The sequence below is a fragment of the Lolium perenne genome, chromosome 5 (assembly GCF_019359855.2).
Source record: "Lolium perenne isolate Kyuss_39 chromosome 5, Kyuss_2.0, whole genome shotgun sequence".
Classification (NCBI taxonomy): Eukaryota; Viridiplantae; Streptophyta; class Magnoliopsida; order Poales; family Poaceae; genus Lolium; species Lolium perenne.
This window is the reverse complement of record NC_067248.2, coordinates 152,635,002-152,651,451: the sequence shown is the minus strand read 5'-3', so window position 1 is coordinate 152,651,451 and position 16,450 is coordinate 152,635,002. Positions and strand designations below refer to the sequence as shown.

The following is a 16,450-nucleotide window of genomic DNA, read 5'->3' as shown; positions in this document are numbered from 1 at the left end:
GTTGATGATAGGGAGCATACCGTTTATTTTCCCAAGAGGATTGAGAAAGCGTGTGGAGTTAATACTATTTCTAATGTGAGAACTATCAAAGTGGGAACTATTGATTGTCCTATATATGAGCCTAAAGAAGAATATCAAACTCTCGTGATTGGATCCATATCAATACAATTCAAGGTAACATGATTGATTTGAGGTTTATTTCTTCTTATGCTATGTAAAATTTATTTGGTGGCAAGACTTGATCAACCTTGTTAACAAATACTTTTTATATGCATAGAGGAGGTAAACAACATCTCTTTCTTCCTCCACTTGCTCTAGTTGCTGTAGCATTTTTAATTTGCAAAGTTCCTTAGTTAATTGGAGATTTCAAAAAATTTCCTGGCCAGTAATAATAAACTAAATACCCAGAAATGTGCATTTTTCAAAGTTTTCAAAAATTTACAAAAATTATACCGTTGGTCCTATTTTTCGACGAGGCACCTGGGAGCACCAGAGGATGACCTGTGGGGCACCACAGGGTGCCACACCACAGGCCGGCGCGGCCAAGGAGGGGGGCGCGCCACCCTGTGGTGTGGGCCCCTCCTTGCCCCACTATCTCATCTCTTTCTCCCAGCATCTTCTCTCTCCCGAAAAAAACTCGCACCAGGTTTCTCTCACTCGCGTTTTTGCTCAAGAGCTCAGGATTTTTCGATCTCTTTGCTCAGCCCAGATTTCTTGCTGAAATTTGGCACATTTGCTCCTTGGTATGTGACTCCTCCAATGATTCAAGTAGAATTTTGTTTGGTTGAGTATATCTTGAATATTTTGCTGCTGTAGGTAACATGTTTAGTGAGCTTGCATGCTTGTTCTAAGTTGTATAAACTAGTTTTGATGCATGATTAGTACTCTAGCAAGTTCCTATAGTAGTTCCCCTCAATTATATGTCACCAAATCAAATTTTATATCACTTGTTGAAAATTTCAGAGAAGAGATGAAGAAGTTCAACTTTGGAGAGTTGTTCAAGAAAGGAACAACCAGCACCGGGAGGCCTTCTAGGGCCGCCACCCGGCTTAGGCGATCGTACAACGAGGATATCATCGCGCCTAGCTTCGCGCCCGAAGAGGACAACGGGGCTCCTAATGCTTCGTCTTTTCCATGCTATGATTTTCTGAGGAATGCAGGGATATTGGAGGATTTCTTCACCCTTGTCAACAGGGCGGGCTTAGCCACCTATGTGGGAGATGAAAGGGAGCAATACTACATGCTCACCAAAATCTTCGTCGAGAGCTTCAAGTTCCACAACAAGCAATATGAGCCGACAGTTGCATTCAAGATCTATGTTAATCCTGTTACTATGGAATTGGAAGATTTTTGTCGTGCATTGGATATTGCCCCTGTAGGTACAGCAAGTAGGATTGATGACAACCCCCGGGACTTGTTGGAGCTCTATCGAGGGATTACCGATGATGATTGTCGCACCATTCAGCGTGGCAAGTAAGGAGGAGGTGGATGAACATATGAAGATACAAGACTTCCACCAGCAGCATGACTCCGAGGACGCCGAGGCCTCCCACGACTACACCGTCACGTATCCGGGTGCTTCTTCTAGCACATGCCCGGAATACGATCCATCTTCGTCATACTACGGAGATACTACCTCATGGTCTCGATGGGATTGAACTCCACTTAGGCCAAAAGCCTAAGCTTGGGGGGAGGTATACTGGCATCACTCATTCTTTGCATATTATGATTGCTGGATACTTGTACATATTTGTTTTGTTCGTTTGAGTGGTTTTCTAATGAGAGGGAGATGATATTTGGGGAAGTGCTGCCTGAAAACAGATTCTGGACTGTTACTAGAAAAATTCGTGCGCACAGCCAGAACGTTATTTTGAGCTGCCAATTTTTGTGCAGGTTCCCCAGGTTGTTATATAACTTTCATTAGTTGAACACTTTTCGAGCTGAGCAACGTAAGATTTTTGTAAAAATCGATTTCTGTACTGCTGTCAGGTTTTGGCAGATTTCTGCCATCTCGCTTTTCTGTGCTTCTTTTAGTTTGGTATTTCTTGTTTCCGCTTTGTTTCTTTCCCAAAACACAAAAAGACCAAAAATATTTCTGTTGTTTCTCTTCACCATTTGTTTGCTTTGGTTTCTTGCATTTGTTTCGCTCTATTTGCTGTTGCTAGTTTGCTATAAGAAAACCCAAAAAGATTTTGATTTGTTTGCTTGTTTCCTTTTGTTCTTGTTTCTAATTCGAAAACACCAAAAATATTTGCTGTTCTTCTTTGGTTTGTAAAGTTCATTATGAGTTCAATGGTCTTCGGTGGCTGGAGCGTGGTTTTCATTTCATATTATCCAAGCTATACAAGTGAAAAGGCAATAATGACGATCTACGACAATCTGATTGTGGTGAGAGGCTGGTATGAACTCTATTTGTTTTCATTTTTGTACATATACTCATCCATGTGAGCATGCTTAGTTGGTTCATGTGAGGTATATGTTATTTGAGAAAGTCTAGTAGTTTATGATCTCTCATGTTTAGCTCCAATCTATTAATATGAGTAGCATGTCATGGATGTTTGCTTGTATTGTTTTATTCATAAGTAGGTATGGCATTGTGGTATCCTCCTCTGAATAATTCATTTATATCGACTTGGCACGTGCTCACGCATGCATATGACTGAACAAAAAGTCAATTAAGCCTCGATGATCTATATTGCTTCAGAGTTCTTGTATCATTTTTATGCCTCCGTTAATTTATTTTGCCGCAAGCATGATTATGACAGTTACTGCTCTCTTGATTTGTCGCTCCCTAGTCTATTGCTAGCCTTCACTTGTACTGAGCGGGAACGCTGCTCGTGCTTCCAAACACCTGAAAACCAAGTTGTTCCAAAGTGTCCACCATAAATACCTATGCATGGCAGTTCAAACCATTCCAAGTAAATTCTCATGCGCTACCTTTAAAACCTTCAAAATGCTTCTCAATTTGTGTTTATGTTTCATAGCTCATGAGGAAGTATGTGGTGTTTAGCTTTCAACCTTGTCATTTACTTTTGACGGACTCTCATATGGACTAGTGGCACATCCGCTTATCCAATAATTTTGCAAAAAGAGCTGGCAACGGGATTCCCAGTCCCGAATTAATTAACTTAATAGACACTCCTCCATGGTTTGTGATTGTTGGACGGCACCCGAAGGATTCGGTTAGCCATGGCTTGTGTAAGCAAAGGTTGGGGGGAGTGTCATCATCATAATAAAACTAAAATAAAAAAGGGGCACCCCTTCATGGTATGAGATTGTTGGCAGGCACCCGAGGATTCGGTTAGCCATGGTTTGTGTAAGAAAGGTTGGAAGGAGTGCCAAATAAATATGCAATAATTCATGGGAGCCGCTCTTGAAAGTCCGGTTGGCGAGGTAGTTGGTGTACCCATTACCATTCGTTGACAACAACATACACCTCTCAAAATAATTTTACTCCTGATTTCAAAAATGAAAAGCTCTAGCGCATGTTAATCCCCTCGTCTCTCGCGAAGGGTCAATCTTTTACTTTTATGTTGTGTCTCCATTATTTCTTTGAGCACTATCTTGAGAGCACAACTGTCATTCTTAGTATAATATGTTTGTCTCAAAATATGATTGATTGTGGTATAACTTTGATGCTTTTATCTCTGACAATCACTACTTCTAGTCTTTCTATGAACTCCAGAGGTGCCCGGGCATTTATGTTTTGCCAATCAAATACAGGCAAGCGAGATACCACTTTATCATACTCTCTTATGAACATTGCAATCTTGCTTATATACATGATTCATGATGCTTATTATTAATTGTTGGTACCTCTCCATGATTGACATAGCTGTTAGATGATCTTATTTGCATGTATCTCATTATGAGCTGCTTAAGTATTAGCCATAGCATGAGAATATATACATCATATGAGCAAATGTGTTCGTGAAAGTTCTTTTATCGCTCGCTTGTTAATCGAATTGCTTGAGGACAAACAATAAGCTAAGCTTGGGGGGAGTTGATACATCCAAAACGTATCTACTTTCCCGAACACTTTTGCTCTTGGTTTGCCTCTAAGTTGTGTAGTTTGGATACACCGAACACGGACTAACGCTGCTTTCAGCAGAATCGTTCGCTGTCTCATTTTTGTGCAGACATCCAACTTTCGAGAAAATCCTCGGAATTTATGCAGAAGGCCCTATTTTCCAAGAATACTGACGGAGCCAGAAGGACAGGTCAGGTGGAGGCCCGAGGGCCCCACACCATAGGGCGGCGCGGCCCAGGGGGGGCCCGCGCGGCCATGTGGTGTGGCCCCCTCGGCCGGCCTCCGACGCCCTCCTTCGGACTATTTATCGGCCTCGACCTAAAAACGCACGAGGAGAAGTCGAAGTCGCCAGAAACCCTCCAGAACGCCGCCACATCGCGAAACTCCGTCGCGGGAGCCAAGTCTCCGTTCGGCACTCCGCCGGACGGGGAATTGGAGGAGATCATCGCCATCATCACCGCCAACGCCTCTACATCAACCAGCCATGTTTCCCCCATCCATGTGTGAGTAATTCCCCCGCTGTAGGCCGAAGGGGATGGTAGGGATTGGATGAGATTGGTCATGTAATAGCATAAGATTGTTAGGGCATAGTGCCTAGTGTCCGTAATTGGTACTTTGATGATATTGTTGCAACTTGTTATGCTTAATGCTTGTCACTAGGGCCCGAGTGCCATGATCTCAGATCTGAACATGTTATTGTTTCATCATGATATTCATTGTTTATTGATCTTACCTGCAAGTTGTATACACATGTCGCTGTCCGGAACCAATGGCCCCGAAGTGACAGAAATCGGGACAACCGGAGGGAATGGTAGCGATGTGAGGATCACATGTGTTCACGGAGTGTTAATGCTTTGCTCCGGTACTCTATTAAAAGGAGTACCTTAATATCCAGTAGTTTCCCTTGAGGCCCGGCTGCCACCGGCTGGTAGGACAAAAGATGTTGTGCAAGTTTCTCATTGCGAGCACGCACGACTATATATGGAACACATGCCTATTGATTGCTTTGTACTTGGACACCGTTTTATTATTATCTGCAAATGCCCTGCTATGATTGTTACATGAGTTTCTCTCATCCATGCAACGCCCGTTCATCCGTCCCCGTGCCTACAGTATTTTAATCCTGCTGTTTACTATAATCACTACTGCTGTCTTTGTTACTCACGCTGTTATTTCACCATCAAGTATTGCTATAAAACTGTTACTACTGATAAACTCTTGCGAGCAAGTCTGTTTCCAGGTGCAGCTGAATTGACAACTCCGCTGTTAAGGCTTCCAAGTGTTCTTTGTCTCCCCTTGTGTCGAATCAATAAATTGGGTTATACTACCCGCGAAGACTGCTGCGATCCCCTATACTTGTGGGTCATCACTGGGACATTAACATTCATCGGAACATATTTTAAATGGTAGACTGTGAGCATGGTGCCATAGACGAAAATCATCTACTACACAATTATTGAGCCAAGGGCTCGTTAAGCGAACAATTCTCATCGATTTATACTAATTTTTTTTACTTAGTTGATGCTTATTTATAACATAAGATCTTAATAAACATTTATATTTAGCAGACATTAAATAAGATGCAAAGTTCAATGGTAGAATTATGGCTTTTACCGTCGCAACTACACTTGTGCTAAAAAAATGTATTTTGTAGCAAAATTTATGTAAGTCTTTTCTTCAAATTTGGTTGCCCTTTCATTCTATAAATATACCTTAGAGTAAGAAAATGTTTTTTTCTTCAAATTTGGTTGCTCTTACGTTCTATAAATATACTTACAGTAAGAAAATCATAAAGACAAATTAGCAATCCATCCCATATTCACAATATGTGTCAATACATGTGTGTTACAATGTATTTGTATGTATTCACCTCTATTAATTTACTATCCTTCACATATTTTGTACATGAAAGTCTAGAGTGGTGTCTAACAAATAACTTCTAGATCACATGAATCCTATGTGTATCTAAATAGCAAAAGTACGAAGCGTAGGAGATATCTACAAGTGTCCTGACAGGACTCGTCTTTTTTTCATGTACAAATATCCTCTTCTTGTTCACGGGATTTAACTTCGTTGGTGCATTTCATATGTGCTTACTTGCTACTAAAATAGAAGTCTTTGCACTATAGTTTGATCTAAAATCAATAAAAAAAAATTGTGACAAAATAGGAGGGAACCAGATATGAAATTGAAATTAATCGCTGGTAATCCTCTTAGACACACATTCGTTGGAAATGTCATAAAGAAGTTTTCTCCGTCGGGTAACCTAAAGAAAAAAGAACGAGCGAAGGGCATGGTGCCAACTAAATTGGTCATATTTTCCTAAGGGTATGCCTTTAGCTGGATTATGCCTCACTAATCTTCTCTTTCTTAATAGATGGTCCCATTTTGCTGGTCTCTCAGCGAGCCACGTCACCAGATTAAAAGTTTTTCTCCAGCAATGCATTGTCGCCCGACGCCCGTCACGTTTGCTGGTTGCTCTTCCTCCTGGCCTGCACGATAGGCGCACTTCAGGTCGTCCCGTAAGACAAACTGGGCCATGATCGATCCAAAGGCCCGCTACGCTCCCTCTTCCTCCCCCTCCCGTGGAAAATTTTCTTAGTGTGTCATACCTATTTTCCCCAATGGGTTGGACATCCCTACCTGGGCTGCACGAGGCGCTGGTACGTGGGCTTGGCGAGGTGCCCGTTCATGGGCTGGACGTCGCATTGAATCGTACCCAGTAAAAGAAGGGCTCAGCCGCCGTTCGTGTTCCCTGCTGTGTGCCGCCGCGACTTACGGCATCCTCTCCACAATTACTCCAGCTGCGACCTACGGCATCCTCGCCACAAGTGCTTGACCGATGCAGCCATTATCATCCATCATTACGGTGCAAATGCTCAAGAAACTGCTCGGTTGAACTGAATCGTCGCCGCCGCCTCCATGTTTAAATACCCGTGCTGCCATGGACCTGTAGCTCGCCCGCCTGCTCACGTCGACAATTCGACATCTCTAGCACCGGCCTCCACTCTGCTAGCCATCCACTGCCGATTTTCCTTCCCGCTTTGTTTCCTTTATTCCCTGCTCAAGTTTGTTGATCTGTCAGGTTGCTCTTCTGTTGGAAATCTGCTCACCGTTTTGCCTCTCCTGATTGGATTGGTTTTTTTGGATCCAGATTTGGTTGGATTCTGCGTGCTGGTCCTTCAAGCTAAGCATGGAAAGGCTATCATCACGTGAACATCAGTGGCTCCTTGCATTGGTAAAAAATCTGTCAGCTCTTACTCTTAAGTCTTAATGTTCTAATTCACATTGCATGATCACTATATTCTTATTTTTGTGCTCGCATGTGTTCGTTCCCCTCTAACATCCCACAAAATTTGTTTGATATATTCGAATTTTCTCCCCTAGATTCTTCTATCAACTCAGCCAGACAACACTGTTGCAGCAGCTAAGAAAGGCAAGGAGATAAACAATAAAATAACATAGGTAGTGAATTCTCATATCCATACAAAATAATCCAGAAGTTCAGTATATCACAAGTCTGAATACACAAGGAGTTTTAGCTTTCTATAATGCTGATTTTTTTAACCACATGCAGGGCATCATCAACCACACACGGAAATAACTAAGGACTGCACGGGTTCTTTTGTGGTACCCTCAAATGAATTACAGTCATTAATTTCTGTCCATCCAATGGCTCAAAAAGATTCATACCACAGTCTAAAACTAGAGAGGTATGTTACATACCTCAGGAATTTTTCGCACCACAGAAAGAAAAACGTAGACGGACCTGGCCCAATAAACGAGCCCAGCCCAATAGACTGGTCCAGCAGCCTCAGATCTTGTGGTCGCAGGTCGCAGCGTGTAAGGCTCATTCTCTGCGGAGGTCCTGCCTCCGCCGCCGCCGCTGTCTCTCCATCCACAACTCCGGCGCCACCGTCCCCTTGCCCCAAATCTTCCGCAACACCAGAAGCTCATCCTCGACACGCATCCGCCCCTCGCATTCCCGACTACGTCGCGGACGTCTCCTCGCGTCACCACACCGGCATGTCGTCGCCCTTGTCGGTCTTCTCCACTCGCGCGTCAGCGGCGCTGACCCTGCTTCTCGGCGGCGTCCACTCACCCCCATCTGCCGTCTTCCCAATACTATCTCGGCGGCGGCAGCCTTAGCCCTTGGCCTACGCGTGGATCACTCATCACTGGATCCAAAATCGGGGGCGCCGTCCTCGTCGCTCGCCAAGGTGGCCAAGCACACCACGCGGTTCCGGGAGCGCTGCCTGGCTGTCGTCTCGGCAGTGCTGCAGGAGGTGGTAGGAGGCCGACGAACTCCTTTCATTCGAGGTCAAATGGAAGGAGTCGATGGTAAGCGTTGCCGGCGCTTGTTTCGGTGGTCGCAGGCGCGTCTCCTTCTCCTCGTCTCTGTCTTCGGTCCTTCCGTGTTCTCCTCTGCATGCTGCTCCATATAAGAGCATTTGTGGTACCAGTTTTCCATTAGCACCCAAATCATACACATGAAGCAGCTTGTCAGCGTGGATCCAAATGGCATAATTGCACTAGTTCTAGAGTTTCAGGTCTCCCAAAGTTTCCTATAGGTTGTATCTGTTGGGTTACTTGACATTTTGAGATCAAGGATGAGATATGATTAGGCTGCAAGTTAGACTTACACTTTGCCCCCAAAACAATTGCTTAGGTTTTTGAGGAATGAGATCAGATTGCATATTGTGCAAGTATGTGTATGCAATTGTGGGTGTGCGTGTGTGACTGTATGTGCAGGGCTGATCACTTCTGCTGCATTTAGTGTAACATATCCACTCAAACCTCAGTCCTAAAAATTGAAGTACCTAGTGTAAGAGTCACCCAAGCTTGTCTACTTTATATGAGCATTGCTAGGAGTTTTATTTATGTTTATATTTTGTTAGAACTATTAACATTAGCTGAGTTAAGGTGCAAGATCTTGTCATTTAAACTCTGTTGGCATTACGTTGCTAGCATGTATAAGATGGTACTTTCTTTATTTTTTTATGTACTATTTTATAAAATATTTATCAATTTGTTTAAAAAGTGGAATAAAACATGTAAGTGTTGATTTGCGGTAAAACAGTTGTTTTGCTTGAATGTTTGTGTCTGTAATCACATTTCTCTTCCTTATTCTGCGGTGGAGATGAATCGTAAATTTTTTGTTCTGGATTTTCAATTGGTTCTGTGTGACAGTCCGATCAAATTAAGAAGTCACATAACATAATTTTATAGTATTACCAGTTGGTTCTGTGGATTGAACTAAGTATAATGGTTATAATGATATGAATTTTGTGCCACTTCACATGTTGTCTTGAAGCTTATGTGAGTGGTGTCTTAGATCATAAACAAGTTTCTTGCTCCTTAGTGCTACCTAGTGTAGTTCTGTCTGTTACATGTTCCTTATCTCTATCTTAATTGTAGTTTGAAATTTGACTTTCCTTGTAGTTTAAATATTTGTGTACTTTACATATACTACCAGTCATTGTCAATTTCTCCCAGGTATATCTCCAACATTTCTATTTAGTCATCTCTGACTACTATAGGCTTACGGTTACTTAGGATTGCTTCTTCAGTTCAACTATGGTTGTTATCAAGTGCACTATAACAGTTGTGCTACTAATAATACTCCTTTAACTCCTTTGATAGGATAAATCTTGGCGTGTCCGCTATATGGTTGCCAATTAATTATATCAGCTTTGCAAGGCTGTTGGCCCAGAGCCTACAAGGTTAGTGTTGTTTTTTTCATCTATTCTAACATTTTTTTTCCATATCTGTAAATGGTGTATGGATTTTTTTTTGAAATGGATGGTAATTGGATATACCCATGGGGCAAGTTATGTATATGTCAATAAATAGATTTTAACCCGATTTATTTATTTGCTCATGTGTTGGGTAATAGAGCGGACCTGGTGCCTGCATATGTTTGCCTGCTTCGTGATAATGAGGGTGAAGTGTGGAAAGTCACGAAGTTCTGTAGGATATTAAGTCCAGAACTTGCAATTGCGCACATTCTTCCATGTGTTAAGTTGGGAGGACAGGGCAGTTACTGAACATCATTTGTATTCTGCTGCTGTTATTGTCTATAGGCTAACTTGTGCCAATTATATTTGCAGGACTTATCATCGGATTTGTCTCAGCATTTCCTTGGTTAAGCTATAAGACTTGGAAACCAACGTCATTGTTCTTTTTCACGGAGGTGGGTTTGTTGCTTGGTGCTCATACAAGACCATGCCACTTGTTGAAGATAGTATGTTCAAAGTCAATGCAATGGTGCTGATGTACTGGAAGATTGGAGTTTCACACTAAGCTGAGCATCGAGGGCCTCCCAGAGGAGCCGCATGCCGTAAACCTTGCTGCCGACGACTCACCTCTAGTTGTGACGGTCACTGCGTCCAAGCTTTATTTATTATTATGGTGGCACATTAACTTATTTAGCATGAAACAATTATTAATTTATCATCACAGATGTACTCAAAGTTGGAGATCTTGATTCAATTACTATTTCTGTGTACATGGCATGACATATCGGCAGGTTTGTATTGACTTATTCAGGCAATTTTGACTCCTAGATTACAGGGTTTCACTTAATGATACCTACATAACCCTACCTAAGATGATAGCCAACCTGACAGTTCAAAATATATATTCACGCCACAGGATTCCATACGAAAAAGAAGATTTTATCAGTAATCTAAGGATAAATAAATCCCTTGATGGGAGCAACTTGCTACCTTTATATAGATCAACTGTAGCAAGTAGGTATAGTACGCTTACACATACTAGATCCATCAAGGAAAAAAAATACTAGATCAATGAGTTCCAAGGAGCACGCAGGTATAAATTTGATCAATAGTTGTACATAATGCATGATGGTACAGGCTGTACGCAAAGCGCTGTGAGGCACAAGAACCGTCTGGTGACGCTACAGTCTTTGACAGAAGCAATAGTTGGTTAATTAAGCCTTCCGACCTTGTATGAGAAAAGTATACACAGGTTGCCACACAAGCACAGGAGGATGGTCAGCGCCACAGAATGACTCTTGCAATTCCATCCAGTTTTACCTACTAGTTGATGTAATAACAACATCATGGTCGCACTAACGGGGTTGCGGTCAACGCAAACGTCCCTGTGATCAGCTTCTGTCAGTCTCCAGTGATGGACCACCAGCGGCGACATCTTCTGCTCCTAGCAATCAGGAGAAAGTTTCAGTTTTCAGTTTCATATGACAAACCATATAGATTCTCTACCATCGATCTGCTCCAAATTATCAAATAAACTGCACAAATGCAAATGTGACTCTTGCCCTGTTATCCTCCCTGGCCTGATCTTCAATTAGTAAGTAAGCTCTTTACCTCACCACCGCCTTGACCTTCCATGTCTAAAAACCGCAAACATAAAAATAAGATTCATGTTACTAGTCAAGTAAAATGGATATGTTGTTTCAAGTGATAGGTCAAGCAGCTCTCATACATTCAGAAGTCATGACAATTCATAATATGCAGATATGGAACAAACAAAGTAGTTCTCTAGAATTACAAAACACTGAAGACCTCAGCACCTAGCAGATACCTGGGAATCGGATAATGCACGGCGTTTTGTTAACTTGCTATTTTCCACAACTTTCAGTTGTATGTACCACATTCATGCATGTTATTTTTGAGGGTACAGACAAAACATGTACTATCTAAATTGAAGTGGTAAAACCATCTCCAGAATATAAATGCACCATTCAGCTGGTCCATGACCAAAAGCAAGGGAAGTCTAATACTATATTAATCTTTATCATGGATGCTGCAGAATGATATGAATATTAGCTCTGACTGTGCCACTGATCTACCTAAATTGAAGATTACCATGTCAAGAGTACCTGAGTTGTCAACTAAGCTAAGAATAAAGAGTCGAGGATTCTAAGATCAGTGTACATGGCCTTTACTTGTTATTTTGTTTTGATGCTTAAACAAAAACACTTCTGCTATAACAATTTTTACACCTTTACCCTAAAGCCCCACCGACCACCCTGCAATGGTATGATCTAGTGTGCAGCTTCCCAGTCAAATTTTAACCAATTCATGCATTGCACCTCCTTTCAAGTCGCTACACTGGATGGAGACATGTTCTAGAGACGCAGTGGTGTTGATAGTGTGTTCTGAATTCTATGGTCCTGTATCAAAGCAACTCAATTCAACCGTCCAGCTTGAAAAAGTACTCACATTTAGCTAGAATTGACTGTTCCAATTTGAATCAAATCACACAAGAAAGCAATAAGCACTAGAACAACCACAAAGATTTCATAGGATTGGACAAAGTACTCACCTTGACATTAGATTTAAAACACAGAGCACACCTGTTTGTGCGTGGGAGCTAACATATTTTGCCGAGCACGATATCATTGGTTAGAGAAACCTAACCTAAAATTCTACATCTAACTCACCTACTTGTCATCTACAAATTCTCTACTGATCTGAACAAGCACACTATTATTGAACCTCTTATTTTATCTGCATTTAATCCTAATTACTCCCAACTCAGCAAAATTAATCAATTATGTTCGTTCATGTAGGTAGAGAGAGAAGACGGGAGGTTTCCTACCGGCCGCGCGACAGTGGTCTGTTCCCCGCGAGCTTGTCGCAGGAGACCGTCGGGACGGAGCACGTCGGATGCGTACTGCAGCGGTGCGGCCCCATGGAGGAGGAAGCCTGGAAGGAGGGATCCACGAACGGGAGTGGCGGTCGAGATGCCGGCAGAGTGCTCGGGCATGTGGGTGAATTCTGGCCGCGCGACGAAAGAGGCGGCGTCGCTGGTGGCGGCGTGCCCGGCCGTCTGGGAAGTGGTCTTCTGCGATCTGGAGGCGGCGGCGTCGCTGGTGGCGGCGTGCCCGGCCGTCTGGGAAGTGGTCTTCTGCGATCTGGAGGCGGCGGCATCGCTGGTGGATGTTGCGGCGGCGTCGTAGGGGATTTGCCGGCGGCGGCGTCGCTCGCTTGAGAAACTTGATTCGGCAAAGGCTGGGCCGGGCTGAATACTACAAATTTGTTTTTTTTCATTACTTACGTACAGCTGGGCTGCCGGGCCTAATCTAACTCGTTTAATCTTAACCGTTGGCTTAAATCATACCTCTCCCATTTTAGGAGTGGTAAAAGGTACTGTAAAATAAGCCAATAACTAAGGACTGCACTGGCTTCCATTGATCAGCTATATTGTTGCTTACACTTGGAGTTACTGATCAGTGATCACTAGATTGATGAGCTTCCATTGTAATCCAGATAACTCTCATTACTACTGTTTTAGAATGATCCAATGAGTTTCTGCTTTAATAAAAACTGGGTCTGATTTCCTTTTGCAATATATGCGTTTGTTTTCCTACAACTGATAAACAAGAATTACTCTCTGATGCATATTTTATGTTTTTACCAATACTTTGAATAATCTACAAGTCTATACTGGTGAATGTATTTTCTCAATTACACTAACTGTGGGCATGAAAACAGAGAATTCATTTGCATCACGTATAATGTAGTCCTTTTCATGTTGTTGTTCCATGTTCTTGAGTTCGAAAGATGTGAAGGAATTTCTGTTTGGATCATTTGATGTGCCGCTTTGCAGCATGGAAACAAGTCTCTGAACGTATGTATGTTTAGAGCAAGCATTACATTTTGCATCCTCACAGGTTGTCCCACTCTGATCATTAAGAGGTTAATATACCATGACATTGATATGGTCGGTTGGTACTAGTATTCTGTAATTTTGGATTAGAGCATTGTAAGACACTATCTACTACATAATTTCTCCTATTTTAAGGATAGATAAACTCATCGGTTTTGTTGCTTTTGATGGAAGGTGTATTTTATCTGTCATAAATTATTTCTACCTAACTAGCCAATATGAGCACAACACACGTACTTCCAACTTCAGCTAATCGCTAAATACTAGAAGCTACCAAAATATACACGGAGGCATTACAAAAACTGAGGGTCATTAAACGACAACTACATCTAACTTTACACAAGAGGAAAACCTAGGCGGATCTTCATGTGCGGACATAGCCATAACAATGAGAAAAATAACTACAAAACATTGAATAGCTACCCATGCACTCATCGAGTACTTAGATCGTATAATAAACTTTTTTATCAACTTTCAAATATCGAAATGCCCTTCTTTTGATCAAAGTTTTCGGAGAGCTATATGAATTCCTATGCTATATGAATATCAATAAAAAAATCCCGCTGCAACGCGTGGGGTATCATCTAGTTCTAAGATGGTCGAACCCAGTTTAATTAAAACATCATTTATTTTTATGAAGACACCAAAGGGCATACTCTCATCCGTCCACGAAAGAGTATACCTTTAACACTCTTGGAAAGTCAAAAAAATTTTTTTGACCATGTTTATAAGAAGGCATCAACATTTATGCCACATAATAATATCATTATATTCATGATGAACTATATTTTCATCATATATCTATTTTATTTTATAAATACTTCGAATTAAGAAAGCACGCCTAACTCATTCACACAACTGTTACAAAATATGTATAAGCAATTAAGAAATGTGCGAAGGGCATGCACCATGATCATGAGAGGAAGCAAAAGAGACCATGCATAGTTGTTGAATCCAAAGTGGATGTGCGAAGTTCTAAACATGTTTGAGATCACCTCACAAACTCGTTCGGTCAGGCTAATCACTTTACATCATATTGTAAATGATCTTCTTATAAACTCTTGGTACTGATGTGTGGAAGCCTACGAAGTCATTTTGAGCTATGTAAGTGACTAGAACTCGTGTTTGGTTATACTTTTTTTTATGGTAATCAATTGCTTCAAATGTCGCGTGTATTTTAACGATTTGCGCTTCATGAATAGGATGAACACGTCCATCGAGCTGCTGCAAGAGTCTAAGCTTGAGGAATGTGATGGGTGCATTTTTCGAAGCATAATTATTTAATGTTTTCCAATTAGTACTGATAGGACTTTGTATTTTACCGGGCACATGCGCACCTTTTATGTTAGTTTCAACATGATCCCTGAATGGAAGGACGTAATGGACACGATCAATAGAACAATCATTTTTTGATACAAATATGCTGATTTAAGGCCATTTAAATCTATAAAGATATTTACCTTATTGATGCGTGTAGTTGACACGTCCGTTGGGAACCCCAAGAGTAAGGTGTGATGCGCACAGCGGCAAGTTTCTCTCAGTAAGAAACCAAGGTTTAATCGAACCAGTAGGAGTCAAGAAGCACGTTGAAGGTTGATGGCGGCGGGATGTAGTGCGGCGCAACACCAGAGATTCCGGCGCCAACGTGGAACCTGCACAACACAAACCAAGTACTTTGCCCCAACGAAACAGCGAGGTTGTCAATCTCACCAGCTTGCTGTAACAGAGGATTAGATGTATAGTGTGGATGATGATTATTTGCGTAAAACAAGAGAACGATGGCAAGAGATTGTATTTCAGTATAGAGAATTGGACCGGGGTCCACAGTTCACTAGAGGTGTCTCTCCCATAAGATAAACAGCATGTTGGGTGAACAAATTACAGTTGGGCAATTGACAAATAAAGAGGGCATGACCATGCAAATACATATTATGATGAGTATTGTGAGATTTAATTGGCATTACGACAAAGTACATAGACCGCTATCCAGCATGCATCTATGCCTAAAAAGTCCACCTTCAGGTTATCATCCGAACCCCCTCCAGTATTAAGTTGCTAACAACAGACAATTGCATTAAGTATTGCGCGTAATGTAATCAGTAACTACATCCTCGAACATAGCACCAATGTTTTATCCCTAGTGGCAACAGCACATCCATAATCTTAGAGGTTCTTGTCACCCCTCCAGATTCACGGAGACATGAACCCACTATCGAGCATAAATACTCCCTCTTGGAGTTACTAGCATCAACTTGGCCAGAGCATCTACTAATAACGGAGAGCATGCAAGATCATAAACAACACATAGACATAACTTTGATAATCAACATAACAAGTATTCTCTATTCATCGGATCCCAACAAACGCAACATATAGAATTACAGATAGATGATCTTGATCATGTTCGGCAGCTCACAAGACCCGACAATTAAGCACAATGGGGAGAAGACAACCATCTAGCTACTGCTATGGACCCATAGTCCAGGGGTAGACTACTCACTCATCACTCCGGAGGCGACCATGGCGGCGTAGAGTCCTCCGGGAGATGATTCCCCTCTCCGGCAGGGTGCCGGAGGCGATCTCCGAATCCCGAGATGGGATTGGCGGCGGCGGCGTCTCTGGAAGGTTTTCCGTATCGTGGCTCTCGGTACTGGGGGTTTCGCGACGGAGGCTTTAAGTAGGCGAAAGGGCAGGTCAGGGGGCCACACGAGGGCCCCACACCACAGGTCGGCGCGGCCAAGGGCCAGGCCGCGCCGCCCTATG

The 16,450-nt window shown here is 42.2% G+C and overlaps 2 long non-coding RNA genes across 2 annotated transcripts; one reads left to right on the top strand and one right to left on the bottom strand.

Moving 5' to 3' along the window:
* The first annotated feature begins 7,589 nt into the window (after positions 1-7,589).
* Positions 7,590-10,552, top strand: LOC127300275 (uncharacterized). The gene is made up of 2 exons (XR_007851076.2): positions 7,590-9,753; positions 9,927-10,552. It is a non-coding gene; the product is annotated as an uncharacterized lncRNA (long non-coding RNA).
* Positions 10,553-10,719: 167 nt separating this feature from the next.
* LOC139831044 (uncharacterized) lies at positions 10,720-13,311 on the bottom strand. The gene is made up of 2 exons (XR_011745126.1): positions 12,617-13,311; positions 10,720-11,405 (listed from the first exon to the last, which is right to left on the bottom strand). It is a non-coding gene; the product is annotated as an uncharacterized lncRNA (long non-coding RNA).
* Between the last annotated feature and the right edge of the window lie 3,139 nt (positions 13,312-16,450).